This window comes from Primulina tabacum, chromosome 1, assembly GCF_025594145.1.
Source record: "Primulina tabacum isolate GXHZ01 chromosome 1, ASM2559414v2, whole genome shotgun sequence".
In the NCBI taxonomy this organism is placed as follows: Eukaryota; Viridiplantae; Streptophyta; class Magnoliopsida; order Lamiales; family Gesneriaceae; genus Primulina; species Primulina tabacum.
Genome location: NC_134550.1, coordinates 35,675,019 through 35,692,299, shown reverse-complemented (window position 1 = coordinate 35,692,299; position 17,281 = coordinate 35,675,019).

Below are 17,281 nucleotides of genomic sequence, written 5' to 3'. Positions count from 1 at the left end.
CCGGCAACTCAACAACAATAGATGAATATCAACCACTCAAAACCATCAAAAAATACAAATTACAATTCCAAAATCTGTGCAACCTCATTCAAACATAGGCTGGAAAAAATCATAACAATTGCATACACTGTCCGTTCTTCGATCCGATTTTGATTATATGTTTATCATAATCTCAAAAACACATAATATCAATCAAATTATGATTTCTGCAACACCAAATTTTTGAACCATGCAGGAAAATAAGAAAACTTACATCCCTTCGAAGCTCTTGATGAGAGAAGCACAGAACTATGCTCGGGTCGAAAATCGGATTGCCGGATCTTGCACAATAAAATTTCTAAGAGATGAAGAAGCTTAAGGATTCTAAGCATGGAAGTTGCGGTTCTTGCTGCCCAACTCTGAAGTGGATGGAGAGTTTGTACATGTTAATATGCATGGCAAGACATGTGGCACATTTTTCATACAGCACTTCTCGCGCATATGAGTGTCTAATGTTCGCGCATATGCGCTAGACTTACTGTCTCGGCGCTTAGAATTTCATCTGCTCACGCATATGTGCGCCTCGTCTCGCGCATATGCGCGAGACTTTCTGTCTCGGCGTTTGGCTGCTCGCGCATATGCGAGCCTCTTCGCCGCGCATGTGCGCGAGGTCTTCTGGCCTCCACACGAATCCCATGCTTTCCCATGTCTTCCTCGGAGCTTGTCCTTCCATGATCACATCAATTCATCAATTAAATAATCTCGGATTAAAATGATATACTCTCGGGCCTCATATAAATGCTCAGAAAAATGGTTTACAGAATGCAGACAGACAAACGAGCCAGATTAATCAAAAGATAGGAAATCCATTGATTCAAAATCTAGTTATTCTTATTATATATATGAAACGTCTGCTCTTTTTATTGCTTTCAAAGTACTAGATTTTTTTAAAAAAAAAGTCTACACACTAGGCTGAACCCTCATCAACCATGAAAATATTTTTATAAAATATTTTGCACCACTTTAAAAATAAACGTCAACCAACTAGAATTTTAAATACCAAAGGGAACGTCAAAACATGAAATCGTCAATTGTTTTACCCACCTAAAAAGCAATAAATTTGAAAAGTATAGCACATACTAAACCTCTCAAAAATCTCTCAAAAGCGTAAACAAATAGTCTTAAAATCTTTAACGTAAGTCATGAATCATAAATCGTAAAAGCGAAAAAGTAGAAGCGCTGGTCCTCGGGTTGTGTGCACCTTGAGTACAGTCAAATTATCCATCAAGACCTCCCTCAAGTTCACCTACATCCATCACACCTAGTGAGTCTAAAGACTCAACACGTCATATTCTTGATAACGAGTAATACGTATAAAACCCCAAGCAACAGTGAAAAATACTTGTACTTAAAATATCGTTTTCATGAATTTGCATAAACTTCAAACATGAACATTTTTGTAAACCTTTTTATGATGCATGAACATTAAATAGAAACATTTTTACAATGATGCATCAACTTTAAGCCTAAACATTTTCATGACATGCATAACATAAACATTGACCTTTTCTTTTTTCCTCAAAACATAACATAAAACCTTTTATCATGATCATAACATTTTCCTTTTCCTTTTCCTTTTCCTTAGTTGAATTCAGATCGTTAATTGTGACTTTCCTCAAACCTCAAAAGTCGATGGATCCATCTACATGAAACCGCAGTACTGGGTGACGGGGGACACCAGCAAGACTCTCACCAGTCAACTGGGCCCTGGCCTATCCTCTTTCGAATAGAATACGATCGTCGGGACTCCCTCTGGGCCTTTTCCCATAATTGGGCTCTCTCTGGGGCCTTTTCCTCTCACGACATTCTCATTCTTACCGTTACCTCATACTGTTACCTCATATTCGTAATAATGAAAATGCGATCGTCGGGCTCCCACTGGGACTGTCACCCTCACGATATCTTCAACATTATCGAATTAGTCACAATTACTTCACTTCCTTAAACGTTTACATTCTCATTACTTTATAAAAATCATGCATAACATATAATTTTGTCTTTTGAAACCAAGCATGCAACATGTCTTTTAAATGTCTTCCTTAAATCATAAAAATTCCATAGACATTTAAAAATCATAATTTAATCATGAACAATTCATAAACATTTAAAAGTAATCATATTATCATAAAAACAGCATTCAGAGCACTGCCATGACGTTTACTAATTTTTTTGGTGTAAAAAGACCGTTTTACCCCTGGACGTAAAATTCCTCGATTATGACTTTTTTCTTGAATTAATTGAATCTAACATAACCCAGATAATTATCTAAGATTACATGAATTTTCTCATATTTTTATTTAGCTTAAATCGAGAACTTTTAAATTAATCTTTAAATGTGACGTATTGATGCGTTTTAATCCCGAATTAAACCAAACCTTAATACAAAATTCCCAAATTTAAAACTAGACTTTTAATAATTATTTGAGCTTAATTATAATTTTAACTCGTTAATTAGCGTTTCGTGTGGCGATTAAATTATAAATAAATCCAAAACTCGTTATTTTGATCCCAAATTTTTAACCCTTCCAAGTCATGAGCCACACCCGTAGACCCATGGCTTAATTTTTTGTTCTTTAATTCTCGTTTTTTGACACACTAACGAACCCACCGAGCCATCTCCCGATTTACTCGAGCCACGCCCGAGCTACCTTGAGCCAAAACCTAGCAAACCCAGCTATGGAACCTACTGACAAAGCCCATGCCATAAAACAAGCCTTGGCCCGACCAAAAACTTACTGGAACTTGACTACAGAACCTGCGCTCATGGAGATTCTCGCGCCTATATCTTCCTAGTGCCACTAGGACTCCTCCAGCCCCTTAACTAGCGACCACCTCGGACCCTCACTGACCCTTGACCACGCCCAGACTTGACCCAGACCAGGCCAAGACTTGAACCCAAGCAGCAAAGCCCCTAAACCAAAGGACAGCAGCCTCGCCCCCAAGCCTCCCTCACGTTCCTGCTGCTATATTTTTGTGGAGGTTCTTACCCAGGCTACCACCGAGCCACACCCTTCCTAACCCTCACTGAACCATCCTAAGGCACCATCTAGACAACCTGGCTTGCCCCCAGACCGAGCCATGGCCCCTGGAACTCTCGGCCAACCTGAACCTGAGCGTGAAAACTCCACTCACGCTAGGACTCTCCCAGCCCACCTAGCGCGAGCCCTAGCCCTCCTAGGACACTACCTAGGACCTAACCGTGACCCTTAAGACCCAACCCACAGACCTGGTTGAGCCCTCTTGCCCCATGCACCACAATTAAACCTTGCACCTTACAAAACCCAAACAACTTCACGGCCTTCTTCCCCTGTTCTAGCTTTGTTCTCTTTTTTTTTCCATCGTTTTTGGTCTGTTTTAGGACTCTTTAAATCATGTATAAACATCACTTGTTCAACACCTAAGATCATGGCAGCCTCTTCACAATATAAAACATGAATTTAAATCATAGAATCATGATTTTACCTCTTCTGCATGCCATAAATCCGAAAATGCAGAAAATAAGTTCATGTTCTTCATGCATAAAATATTTAAAACAATATTATGATATGATGGATGAGAAAAGGAGATGTATGGCGTACCTTTGCGTTTTATACGCATGAAATAATGTTGATGACGAACAACGGAGCGAAACCTTGGCTAGCTTCTCCTTGAACCCTTCGAATTTTCTTTCAAAGTGTGTGTGTGTGTGCCGTGAACTTTGAGTGTTTTAGGGGAGAGTTTTTTCTGAATTTTTAAAAGTGTGGCCGTGAGTTTGTGTTGCTAGGTATAGGGTTTTAACCTTTTTAAATACTAATTAAACTATTAACTAGGCTTAGGCCTAATAAGCCAATAAATTAAGCCCATCGGTCTTAATTAGTATTTAATAAAATATCAACAAGGTTTTTGTTTAAATAAATTTGTGAATTTATTAGCCGGGTTGCCCAAAAAGCTGGCATTTTTGTTAAAAATCCAACACCCATAAAATTTACGTTCCGGCGTATAAAATCACCTCAAAACCCCTTATTTGCAAAAATATGAAAAACCAACAACCATATTTTAAACAATTAAAAATAATTATTTAATAAAAATATTTTACGTTTTCCAGCCCTCGGTCTCCGTTCCTCGATTGCAACTCGAATAACCTTTAAAAATACATTTTAATGCAACCATGTATAAAATATAATTTAAACATACAATTATGCACAACGTAATTAATTTATGCATTTAAAACAAATAATTAAAATACACAAAAAATTTAATAATTGTCTGCATGTGGTTTGAGTGTACTTTTAAATTTTCAGGGCGCTACAATATAGATATTTTTTCCTGCTCTTTTTTTTATAACATCATAGAATCAAACTAATTATATGCTCCATGACCACGTATTTATTTAATTTGAACAATGTATTTCTCTCTTTCTATTTTTTTATTTCTTTTTATATCTTTTTTTTAATGAGAGATAATAGGGTAGTAGCATATAACTTTAAAATTACATAGATCATCAAAAAAAATTCTTTTTTTTCTCAGGAAGTATATATTTTTTTTTCAAAATAATAACTCGAGATCTAAACAATATATAGCATCTCTCATGATCAATAAATGCTCGAAAGCTGTTTTCTTAATCATCTCCACTCACTCACAAAGTATGTGTGAGTCTAATATTTTAGGCACTCTTATCAGGTATATCTTGGGTCACATACTTTAATAACTGATCTTATCACAATGATTAATAACTCAAAAAGATTTAATAAATTATATTTTTATAGTGATCAGAATATTAAAATTGATTTTTTAATTCAAATAAAAATTTAAACATCCTTAGATAGATAAATATATTTTCTAATTTAAACCTTTCAAACATGTAATGTGCAATATTTTTTAAAAAAATTACTCAGATACAAACAATAAACATGATTTTATTCTAAAATAATTAATTTTTAAAATATAAAGTTTTTTTTTTTAAGTTTGTTCTCCTCCCAATCAGAATATTACATTGTCCTTAATGTCAAAATAACTATTAATAAAGAGTACATAATGAAAGAGATATCACCTGGAATTATATTGAAGATAACAAACTGAAACAAAAAGAAATCAATCCACGGATTTTGAATCAATGAGCCAACTTTATTTTCTTACTGCTTGATTGCGACCTATTGATCTTTGTTATCATCGGATCAGACTTATGAACAAAAGCTTCCAAATCATTAATTAATTGGTCAGCAGTCGAAGCAGAGATGAGCATCTGTCGTGAATTTTCTGAAATGAAATTCTGATCCATAGCTTTATATAGAAATGACAAGAAACTGTCATAATAATTATTGATATTCAACAAGCCCACATGTTTATTATGGATATTAAGTTGTGCCCAAGAAACAGTGTGAAAAATTTCTTCTAATGTACCAAAACCACCTGGTAGTTCGATAAAAACATCAGAATTTTCAATCATTTTGGTGATTCTTTCATACATAGAAGAAACTTTTAATTCCTCCCCAATCGTAACACCGATAATATTTTATTCAGCTAAAGATGTAGGAATAATACCCAAAACCTTACTATCTCCAAGATGAGCAGATGTTTGGAACATATCTCATTAACCCAATATTACCTCACCCACATACCAAGTGAATTTTTCTCTCAGCCAATATCTTTCAAAGATTATTCGTTTCTTCTACAAACACTTCATTTTTCCAGGACTCGACCCACAAAATACACAAATATTTTTCAATGTTTGTGCAGAGGATCCAGCCATGTTTTGTTAGAATAGATGCCCTGCAAGTCAACGGTTGGCTAGGGAATTTATTGACTCAAGTGTAATAAACAATCATTATTTTAATGTAATTTAACTTTTCATGGTTTTGTTTTACTTTATCTGTATACCCATGCAATCAACATACATAAAGTCCTTGATTATACTTTAATACAAATGAACCTTAATTCGATGTTGAAACTCATTTTTAAACACTGTATAATCTAAATTCGTTCTTATTCGATTCATCGACCTAAAACATGGATAAAGGTCGCTTGAGCTCGAGATTAGCATCTGTGATGTAGTGTACCATGTTTCTTGATAAGGGCATAGAAATGTACAAACATGCAGATGGGAAGTCATATGATGATATACCGAATATCCCTCCCCCAGACTTTCCAAGTGGTTATCATTCATCGAGAGGATAAGTCTGTGGTTATGATTGTACATCATTAGTCCTTATGACCCGGGACAACAACGAGGCTCTATATGCTAGGGCTGTGCTTTGACTCGTTTACCGACTCCAGGAGAGTCATCAGGTGGCGAGGTTGGGTACAGTTGCGACACATATAGGAGCCAGTGTATTGTAGTATGGGATTCACCGCTCACCTACGGGTGTGGAAATCCTATGTGATCTGATTAAATAATAGTGCGTGGAATATCTGGCTAGAGTATGATTTGTACGTTGGAGAAGGAGTTCTCAAATGGTACATTCGATGCCACTATTATATGTAACATATAGTTATCGTATTATTATGCAACCCTCGATTAACCAATGGTTGCAGATTCGATCGGGAAATATGAGATGAAGGGACGTTAATGTACGTTAATCATAACCGACTGGTTCTTGCAGACACTATCAGTGATACCTAGGGAGTCATGGGGCGATGCTACTAGACGCTCTTAGCATGATTCGATAGGTTTAATCATAAAATATTTTCTGACATTCTAATGATCAAATATTGTTCCATGGAATGGGGCAAACTAGGGTAAGCCCGAATAAAGGATTATGTCCTGAATCACAAAGAGTTGTGAACCCACTGCTAGCTATATCCCTGAATAATTAAGGGTCACACAAGCACTAGATCATTTGTTCCCGTTTGATAGAATAAATTCAAGGAGTTTAATTTATATTATGATAAAGTAAATTCTATGAGTTGAATTTATGATAATTAAATTTGAGAGAATAAATTAAAGGAGTTGAATTTATATTATGATATAGAAAATTCAAAGAGTTAAATTTATGATAATTAAATTTTGAGAAAATAAATTCAAGGAGTTGAATTTATATGATAGTAAATTCAAGAAGTTGAATTTAAGAAATTTGGAGAGAGTAAATTCAAGGAATTGAATTTATAAAATTTGAGAACTTAATTTATTAAAATCAAAAGTCGAGTTTATTAAATATTAAATTTTGGAGGTCATAAATTCAAGCATTTGAATTTATAAGTTAAATATTAAATTCAAATATTGAATTTATAAGGGATTTAAATTAAATGTAATGGATATATGTATAATGGAATTGTAGGAGTACAAGACTTACATTCATATTTCTAAGGTTCTTAATTGAACTTTAAAAGATTAATTAATTAATTAAACTCATTAAGTATTTAATTTAATTAATGGGCCCTAAACATATATATATTTGTATTAGGCTTAGGGTTAAAGAGAATTCCAATTCAGAATTTTCAAAAAACCCTAGCCTCCATCTTCTTGAGATTTTTCGAAAATCCCCTCTCCGAAAGTCTCAATTTTCGGCCCTCTCGTTTGAAAAGGATTTTGAGCCGTCTCTCAAACTTTGATCTCCAACGTAAAATATCTTCTAATTTTTATTGTGCAAATTAGAAGATGAATAAATCTTCTAGTCGTGGACTTGATTCGAAGATTAAAGGAAGGAGTTCTTTGAAGATCGTTCGTAGAGATTTGCAACAAAAACTACATCCGTTTATACCGGAGTAGTTGGAACCTAGTGATTTTTCACCAAAGGTAAATATTTTAGCGTCCTTCGAATGTTTAAATATAAAACCATACGAGTGCTCAAAAAAATATATTTTGATTGTCAAAATAAAATAAAAACTTTAAAACTTTCGCTGCGTTTTGGGTACGAGAAAATCGAGATCCAACAGTGGTATCAGAGCCACGTTTTTTTCTTGTGTGGTTAGAAATAAATTATTCAATATGATTTAAAACCATACGATATATATCGTATGGTTTTAAATCATATTGAATAATTTTATTCTATATACACATGAAATTTTTTTAGAAAATTGATGCACCATAAAAATTTTATTTTTCAAGAAATAAAAAAAAAATATTTATTTTTCGAATCTGCCCGGAACTGTTTCGAGCAGTCCGTGCGCGCAGGGCCGCGCATGGTGGCGTGCAGCGTGCGCGCACGACATGGGGCACGCCATCGCGCAGCGTGCGCATGGCGTTCGGCACACCAGCGCGCAGCGTCCGGCACACCTGCGCACGCCGGTGCGGGCAGGGCGCACACAGCATGCCCGCCGGTGCCCGATACGATCGGGCAGAGCGGGTGGCGCCGGCGGCTGCCCTGAATGGTCTCGGGCACTGTGCTAATTATAGGGCTTGAATTGTTTGGGCCTAGGGTACGATTTTCTGATTTTTCAAAACTTTGGATTAAATTGATATTTAATGAAAATTTTTTCAATTTATTTTTTTTTAAAAAAATCAATTTTTGGAAAATTAATAATTTTCTTGTAAAATAAATAATTAGAATATGATTTTAATTATTTATGGTAAAAATGAGTTTTACCAATAAATCAATTATTATTGAATTATTTGAAAATTAAATAAAGGTGTTTATTTAATTTATTATATTCTTTAATAATTGTGGTGGTTAGTAATAAAATTATTAGATGTATGATTTATAAGTTAATTAAATTTTGTTAATTAATTGATGTAATATTTGATATTAAATGCATTAAGGATGATCGAGAGCCTTGATCAATATATTAGGTGTATGTTAGGATATTTTACTGTTTTATTCAATTTATTAATATTTGATATTATTAAAGTGGGTCTGGTTTATGGTTCGTTCTCACCCCATGAGATGTATCCCTTATGTGCCATGACTATTTAAATGTAATTATTAGAAATAGTAGGAGATCAAGAATGGAAGATGGTGGACCTAATGCACAAGATGAAGACATGTAAAATATTGGAAGCTCTAGTAATAGTTGCATTTTAATCCCTGCATTCACCTAGGTTTTGGACCTGGATCCACGTTTGGTTACATGGATCTAATAGTGTTGGCGATCGATCATCATTATTTATTGTTGAATGTCATATTATGATATAGGCGATATATAGTAGTATGTATGTATGTATATTATTAAATAATATAGTTTCATGAATCCGGCAAACATACAAACATGGCACGCGATATTAAATTAAAATGATGAGATAATTTTAAAATTAAAATCCCTCATTTTGAATAAGATCAAAAATTTATATCAAACCGAAAAAGTAAAAATTAAAAGAAATTAATTTTTCCTCGCCTTTCATCAACCGTGGTTGCTTGTTCATCGCTACCCGCGGACAGTGTCTGGCTCATATTATTAGGGAGGCCTGGACGCCGGAAAGTTGTGACTTCCACCGGAAATATGATTTGAATTTAGTGGAATTCCCATGACTTTGGCTCATATTATTGGGGGAACTAATGGCGACCGTCCACTACAATTCAATATTGATGGGTCGGTTTGACATGTCAAAATAAACGGCGTCATATTATTGGGTCTTTATTAAACGTGAGGCAAACCATACGGAGGTTGCATAGGGATGTAATTGGATTCTACTTTTTAGAAATTATATTTGGCTGATATTATTCGAGATTATAATTGGCAAATTTGACTCTACGTGCCCACTAAGAAAATACGATTTCTCTTTTTCATCAGAGGGTGGTAGAAATATCAAAATAGTGGGAGGTAAATTTATAAAATAAAAATCCATATTTTATATCTTAAAATTATTTTAAAATAATCAACAACTATTATTCTATTTCAATATCAGTATATTTTCGATTTCGTCACGTAATCCATTTTTGTTATTAACAAGCTAACCGAATCTAATTTTCAAGACTGGTTGGGAAAATTGTTCTGAATTCGGAGAAAACGGCATACACACTAATGTCAGTCCTGCTGAACTGACAAAGCATGCAAGATGGTAGGACCATAGTATGCAAGCTAAAGTGTAACATGCTCGCTTTCATGTCAAATTAATTGTAGGGACAATTCGAGGAAATGTTGAATGCTGCTGACATTCGAATGCATGTGCAAGAGTTGCATGGTACATGAAACTCATACAATGATGCAAACCTCTTTCAAGAAGCTCATGACTACACGCATGCAAGATGGGGCTCTGGCCCATGAGCGTGGTGTACATATGAGTGGACTTATTGAGAATGTGGTGGGCCTGGAATATGTGATTCCTAACGAGTTATTAGATAACATCAATTTGTTGTCTTTCTCTTCCTCATTTTACGGTGTTATGGTGAACTTCAAGTTGAATAAGATATATGATAGCTTTGAAGAGCTAGTCAATACGCTTATGACTTATGAGATCACCATAAAATAGAAAAATTGTTGTTTTTCTAATGTGCCTCTCGTCGGACGAAAAATGGCCCACAAAGTAAGAGAAAGAAATGTTATGTCCCTCAGAAGAAAAACAAACCCAATAAGAGGCAAAATCTGTAGGACACTTAAAGAGCCTACAAAGCCCGATAAGTCGGAACATATTTATTTCACTGCAAGAAGTTCGGACATAAAAAATTATATGCGTCAGAAATGTTCTGAAAATGATAAGTGAATGTCCAAATAAACAAGATTTCAACAACAAACAAAAGAAAGTTGGATGAACCAATTCCGCACAAATATGACACGTTAGACTATGTCACATTTCCCAAAGAAGGATGCACAAACTAGTGGGAGAAGGCATGTTTGACTTGTCAGACATAAATTCTCTACCTGCTTGTAAGTCTGTCTAAAAGGAAAAATGACTAAGACTTCATTCAATAGAAACGTGGAACGTGCGCATGATCTATACAAAGACATTTGTGGCCCGCTTAGTATTAGCACAAAATATGAGCAATCCTACTTCATTACCTTTACTGATGACCATTCGAGGTATGGGTATGTTTATGAAACACAAATCTGAAGCATTTGAAAAGTTCAAAGAATTCAGATCTGAAGTAAAAAAACAGCTAGAAAGGAGTATTAAGACACTTCGATCTGATCGAGATGGGGAATACTTGAGTGCTGAATTTTTGGGTTATCTAAAAGAGAATGAGATTCTGTAAGGCTTGAGATTTATTAGTCTTCATTGACGTGATATTCGAAGACATGAGAATGCATGACATGTAATGAGAGACACTAAGTGAGATGGGAGTAGGAAAGACATGGAAAAGACATGAGAAATTAGAGTTTTAATGCAAGGAAGACCGCACCCGCACCATGAAAGATACCGCACCCGCGGTTGACGGACAGAAAGATGGGCATTTTTATAGTAGGGTCATCGCACCCGCGGTCCATGAAGCAGTGCACCCGCGGTCGATGGCCAGTAGGTTAGGGAATTTGGTGCGAACCAAGACCACACCCGTGGTCCACATGACACCGCACCCGCGGTCGTCGAAGTGTGAAAAATTAAAAGTGGTGGCGAGAGCTTAGCGCACCCGCGGTGGAAAGAGAGCGCACCCGCAGTGCTGCATGCGAGAAATCCATCTTTGTTTCTTATGATGACACATGGCATATATATATATATATAAGCATGCGAATTCTCTTCAGAAGTCGGAAGGAAATCGAGAGTGGGAAGAAATTTTAGTTCGTGGTCTTAGGAATTACTTTACGAAGAAACCGCCCGTTAGATTTTATGTCACGCCCCGAGCCCGGGCCCGCGGCTGCGTGACTCCACAATGGGCCTCTATAGCAACTACTTCGTATTCGTCCTCGCTTTACGAAAATGATTAATCCAAGTTGCTATAGAAGTCCATTGTAAGCCATTATAAACTCATTTAAAATCTTTCATTTTTCAGATGTGGGACAAGGGTTTCACAATCACCCCTCCTTCAGAACGCGACGTCCTCGTCGCGGCCTGATTCCTCGATCCACCAGCACCGAGAATCTAGAGGTGGCTCCTACAGGTTCAAGAGGTGGCTCCCGTCATGTAGCACTTTGCCCCATAGGTTCAAGAGGTGACTCCCATGCACGTAGCACTTTGCCCCGCATAGCACTTATTTCTCGGTGTTCTATGCCGGTGACCGGCTCTGATACCATTCTGTCACGCCCCGAGCCCGGGCCCGCGGCTGCGTGACTGCACAATGGGCCTCTATAGCAACTACTTCGTATTCGTCCTCGCTTTACGAAAATGATTAATCCAAGTTGCTATAGAAGTCCATTGTAAGCCATTATAAACTCATTTTAAATCTTTCATTTTTCAGATGTGGGACAAGGGTTTCACATTTTAAATCTGACTTCAGCACCGAGTTCCTATCCACGCAGGCTACAACTGGACGTAAGTTTTGTTACGTTTAGACACGATTTGAAATTATGATATTGTCAGAATTGAATATGAATCAGATATGATGTTTCTGCTACAGTAGACATTGTATAATTGAAGTCAGATTAAAGAATAGACTGTTTATACAATTGTTATGATTTTCGAAAGATATTGATTGGGATTTGATATCAGAGTTGTGTTGTTACTGATCTTAAGTGTACAGATATTGAGATTATGAATTGTACTGATACTGATTATGAATTCTGATATTATATCTGTGATGTTGAGATTGACGGGGATATCGAAACTGTAATGTTATGCCGTCGAACATAAGTTGATTTAGAGTGATCAGATTCAGTAATGATTTCGATGATATCGTTGATATGAATTATATTGTACTTTGTTCAGATATGGATCAGATTATATACTGATTTGAGTATTGATCAGAACAGGTTTTGAATCGAATTATATACTGATATTGTATTTATGCGATTGTCATTGCCAGACTGGGTATGGACAAATTGGAATACAAGACTTCGTCTTCGTCAGACCGAGAAGACAAAGGTATAATTCAATGTTTGTTTGGGGAAGACACGACTCAAATGAGATTCAATTTGAGTTTTCCAACAAAATCACATACTTGTTCTGTTTGTACTTTATATTTATTTATATATATGTACTGAGATAGGAGTGTCATTGGTAGATACACCAATTTTCTAAACGTTCGGTGATATCGATGCTTCGGATCAGATTCACTCCGATTGTAGATTTCGATACAGACCAAAACCGAAGTTTAGGATTAAGATGTAACGCCACCACGATTGGGAGAGTAGGTGGGAGACCTGTTACATCTTATTCACATCGGGATTCCTAGACTTAGATACGAGTAAAGTTAAAGAGTAAGAATCAGATTGTTTTATCTGTATTCGCTGATGTGTCATAATTACTGATTATATATTATGATTTGTATTAAACAGCATGACATGCATGTATACATGTTTTATACTGGGATTTATTTTCACCGGAGTATCCGGCTGTTGTCTTGTTTTGTATGTGTGCATGACAACAGGTGGGGCAGGATCGGGGTCAAGAAGATGATGAGAGAAGACGAGTTTAGAGTGGTGATTCCGGACTTATTGTAGACTAGTTTGAATAATCGTTGTACATTATTGTACTTTTATACTGAGATGTATATTAGTTAAATTCCATTACGTTCCGCACTTACATTTTTAAAAAGAAAAATTTTTAGACCCTGTTTATCTTAATTGATAATTAAATCCCAAAGATGACTAAGAAGATGATTAGCGTCCGGGTCCCCACAACAGGTGGTATCAGAGCGATAGATCCTTTAGACTGAGATAGAAGAGAATGAGCGGGGTAGATTGAGTTTTCTTTCCTTGCATGTGATTGCTAGCATGAGATTTATTTTAATGTTGATTTACATTATGTATGCTAGCATGATACTATGATTTACTGCTTTGAAATACATGTTTACCTGATTATCCGATTTGAGTTGGTATTATGTATTATTGAGTATGAATCAGATCTGATTCATGATCAGCATTAAGATGATCCGAGAAAGAATGGAACAGGTTTGTAGTATTTGGGTTACTAATTGTTTTGGCAATCAGATATACCTCCTAGAAGATTTCCAGAAAGGGATAGTATTTCGACTGAACAGATAGATGTATCAGAAACTCAGATGGAAATACAGTTGAAGAGGTTTCAGTCGTTTCAACCGCCGATTTTGAGGGATACTGAGATGTCTGAAGATTGTCAGAATTGGTTAGATGACATAGAATTGTTGTTTGATTTGCTTAAGTATTCAGATGAACAGAGAATTAAATTGGTGCCCAACCAGTTACGAAAGGCCGCCAGGAGTTGGTGGATTACAATCAAGTGAGTATTAAAACAACGTGGTACTGTGATCACGTGGGAAGTTTTTAAAGCCGAATTCTATCAAAGATTTTTCTCAGTTTCATACCGAAAAGACAAAAGAGCAGAGTTTGAGAATTTGAGACAAGGCCAACTGAATATTGAAGAATATGTTGCTAAATTCTCTACTCTACTGCGTTTTGTTCCTCAGATAGCTGGGAATGATGAAGCTGTAGATGAGCAGTTCATCAAAAGATTGAATTCAGAAATAGTTGCATTGATAAATATGCAGCGACCTTACCATTTTACTGATACTTTGAGTAGGACAAAGAGAGCTGAGGTGAGTCCGATTCGACAACGAGAAAGATTGGATGTGATTCCACTCCAAACACAACAACTCCCTCTGAGATTTGATAAAGGTAGTACGAGTGGAAAGCAAGATTTGCTGAAAGCTCGAAAGAAACAGTTCAAGAAGTTAGGGAGCGGACTCAGGGATTCATCTAGCTCCAGTGGTTCCAGCCCGAGTTATACTAGAGTATATTGCAGAACTTGCGGAGGGAGACATCCCACAGAGCAACGCCGGGGAGTGACTGGTAGTTACCATATTTGTAGACAGCCGGGACACTTTGCTAGAGTTTGTCCTCAGAGAAGTTCCCGAAGATTTTAGGGAGCAGAAGACCGAGGAACAGACATAGGACACACCTGATAATATAGTGGCAGGTACTGTTCTTTTACGATTATATTGCATAGGTATTGATGTGGGGACACGAATGCTAATCATCTTATTAATCGTCATTGGGACTAATTTAATTAATTATAATAAACAGGGTCTAAATTTTTTTTTTAAAATGCGGAACGTAATGGCATACATCTTAACATACACGTCAGTATTAAAAGTACAAATCTTGCACTATATAAAATCTGTCTCAACTAAGGTTTAACAACTCTATAACAAGTGTTTAAACCCTAACTCTAGTCCAAGTCCGTAGTCTCCACTCTAACTCGATCTTTCTTCACTTCTGTGACCTTGAACCTGTCCCACCTGTTGCCATGCACACATACAGACAAGACAACAGCCGGATAACTCCGGTGAGATATAAATATCCCAGTACAAACAATGTATCAATGCAATCATATAAAACATATATAAAAGCATAAACAATCATTAAAACATGTATCCAATCTGACTACATGAACCAATACGAATCTGTATTTAAGTCAATGACTTATTTTCTTATCTCAACTTATTTCTAACCTAGGGATCCCGATCTAATTTGAACTTTGGTATGCTGTATCGAATGTCTACAATAGACGTCGATCTACATCTAAGCTCATCGATACACCGTAAGTCTAGAGTCTACGCGGTTCTGCCCTAGCTAGGCTGATCTGCCCTAGACTCAAACTATGGCTCTGTTATAATTCAATAGACTAAACATATCAATCTGATAATCTGCAAATATCAATGCAATAAAATAAAGTATGTGATTTTGGGAAACTCAAGTCAAACCAACTCGAGTTGTGCAATCCCGAATCAACATTTATTTATACCTTTCTTGCTGTCGCTCTGATACAATCGAAGTCTCGACTCAAAGTCTGTCAATGTTCAATCTGGCAATGACAATATCAATATACTGTATCAATATTCTATTCAAATCAAAACATCCCCGTCTTATCAAATTCTGACGGTACAACAGTACAATCTTGCGATACCGGTGATACCACACCAGTATATACTAATTCCAATAACTTATAATCAACCACCGTACGAATTTGACATCACATCTCAGTCAAACCCGTTCTGAAAATCATAACAATTCCATATGACATCTGTTTCTTAATCTGACTTCGATTCTATGATGTCTACTATGTCAAGAACACTATATATGAATCGTATCTGATTCTGGACGTAGCATAATTTCAAATCTTAACAAAACGTAACAAAACTTACGTCCTGTTGTAGATGTCGTTGCTAGGAACATAGTACCGAAGTCGGATTCAAAATCTGACGGACGGATCGCAATATACTGGCGTAAGGATTTTCAACGATTCTCTCGTCCCTTTTCTTATTTACTGAATTCTGAACGAATTCAATGACATATATATATATATATATATATATCTCGTACATGCAGGAGGACGAGTGGCTCAACCTTTGCAGCACACGTCTCGCGCATATGCGCGACCCCAATTGGCGCATATGCGCGAGACACTCGGTCTCCGCGCGTATCCTGCACATCGCCTCGCGCATATGCGCGACTCATCTCCTCTCTGGAGTTCCTCGCATAGGCTTCGCGCATATGCGCGACATCTTCCGCGCATATGTGCGAGGTCTTCTGCCTGTTTGGCGCATGTGCGCGCATCCGGTCGCGCATGTGCGCCGATGCTACTGTCCTCGCACATCAATTTTCACACGCGATCTCATTTCGTGTCCCGGTTAGCCCTTTCATAATTATCTTGATTAAAAATCAATAATCGTAATTTAACACGGTATAAAATCTCGGGCATTACATTTCTCCCCCCTTAAGATACGATTTCGTCCTCGAAATCACAGGCATTCAATTATATCAATAGGGAGTATATACAGAAACGGTCTAAAAAGTTTACATTATCGAAACAACTCAGGGAATTCTTGTCTCATTTCTGATTCAGTTTCCCAGGTTGCTTCTTCAGTGCCATGACGAGTCCATTTAACTTTCACAAGTGGAATGGTCTTCGTTCTGAGCTGTTTTTCTTTACGATCAATAATCTGAATCGGTTTTTGAACATAGCTCAACGTCTCATCCAGTTCGGCCTCGTCTGGCTGAATAGCATGTGAAGCATCAGGAAGGTATTTCCTTAATAACGATACATGAAAGACATCATGTATCCCAGATAATGAAGGCGGTAACGCGAGTCGATATGCACGATCTCTTATCTTTTCGAGAATCTCATAAGGCCCAATTTATCGTGGAGACAGTTTCCCTTTCTTGCCAAATCTGACAACTCCTCTGAAAGGTGAAATCTTTAAAAATACTCGGTCTCCTGCCTCAAATACCAACGGTCTACGTCGAACATTGGCATATTTGGCCTGTCTGTCTTGCGCTGCTTTCATTTTCTTTCGAATTAGCTTCACTTTTTCTGTCATATCTC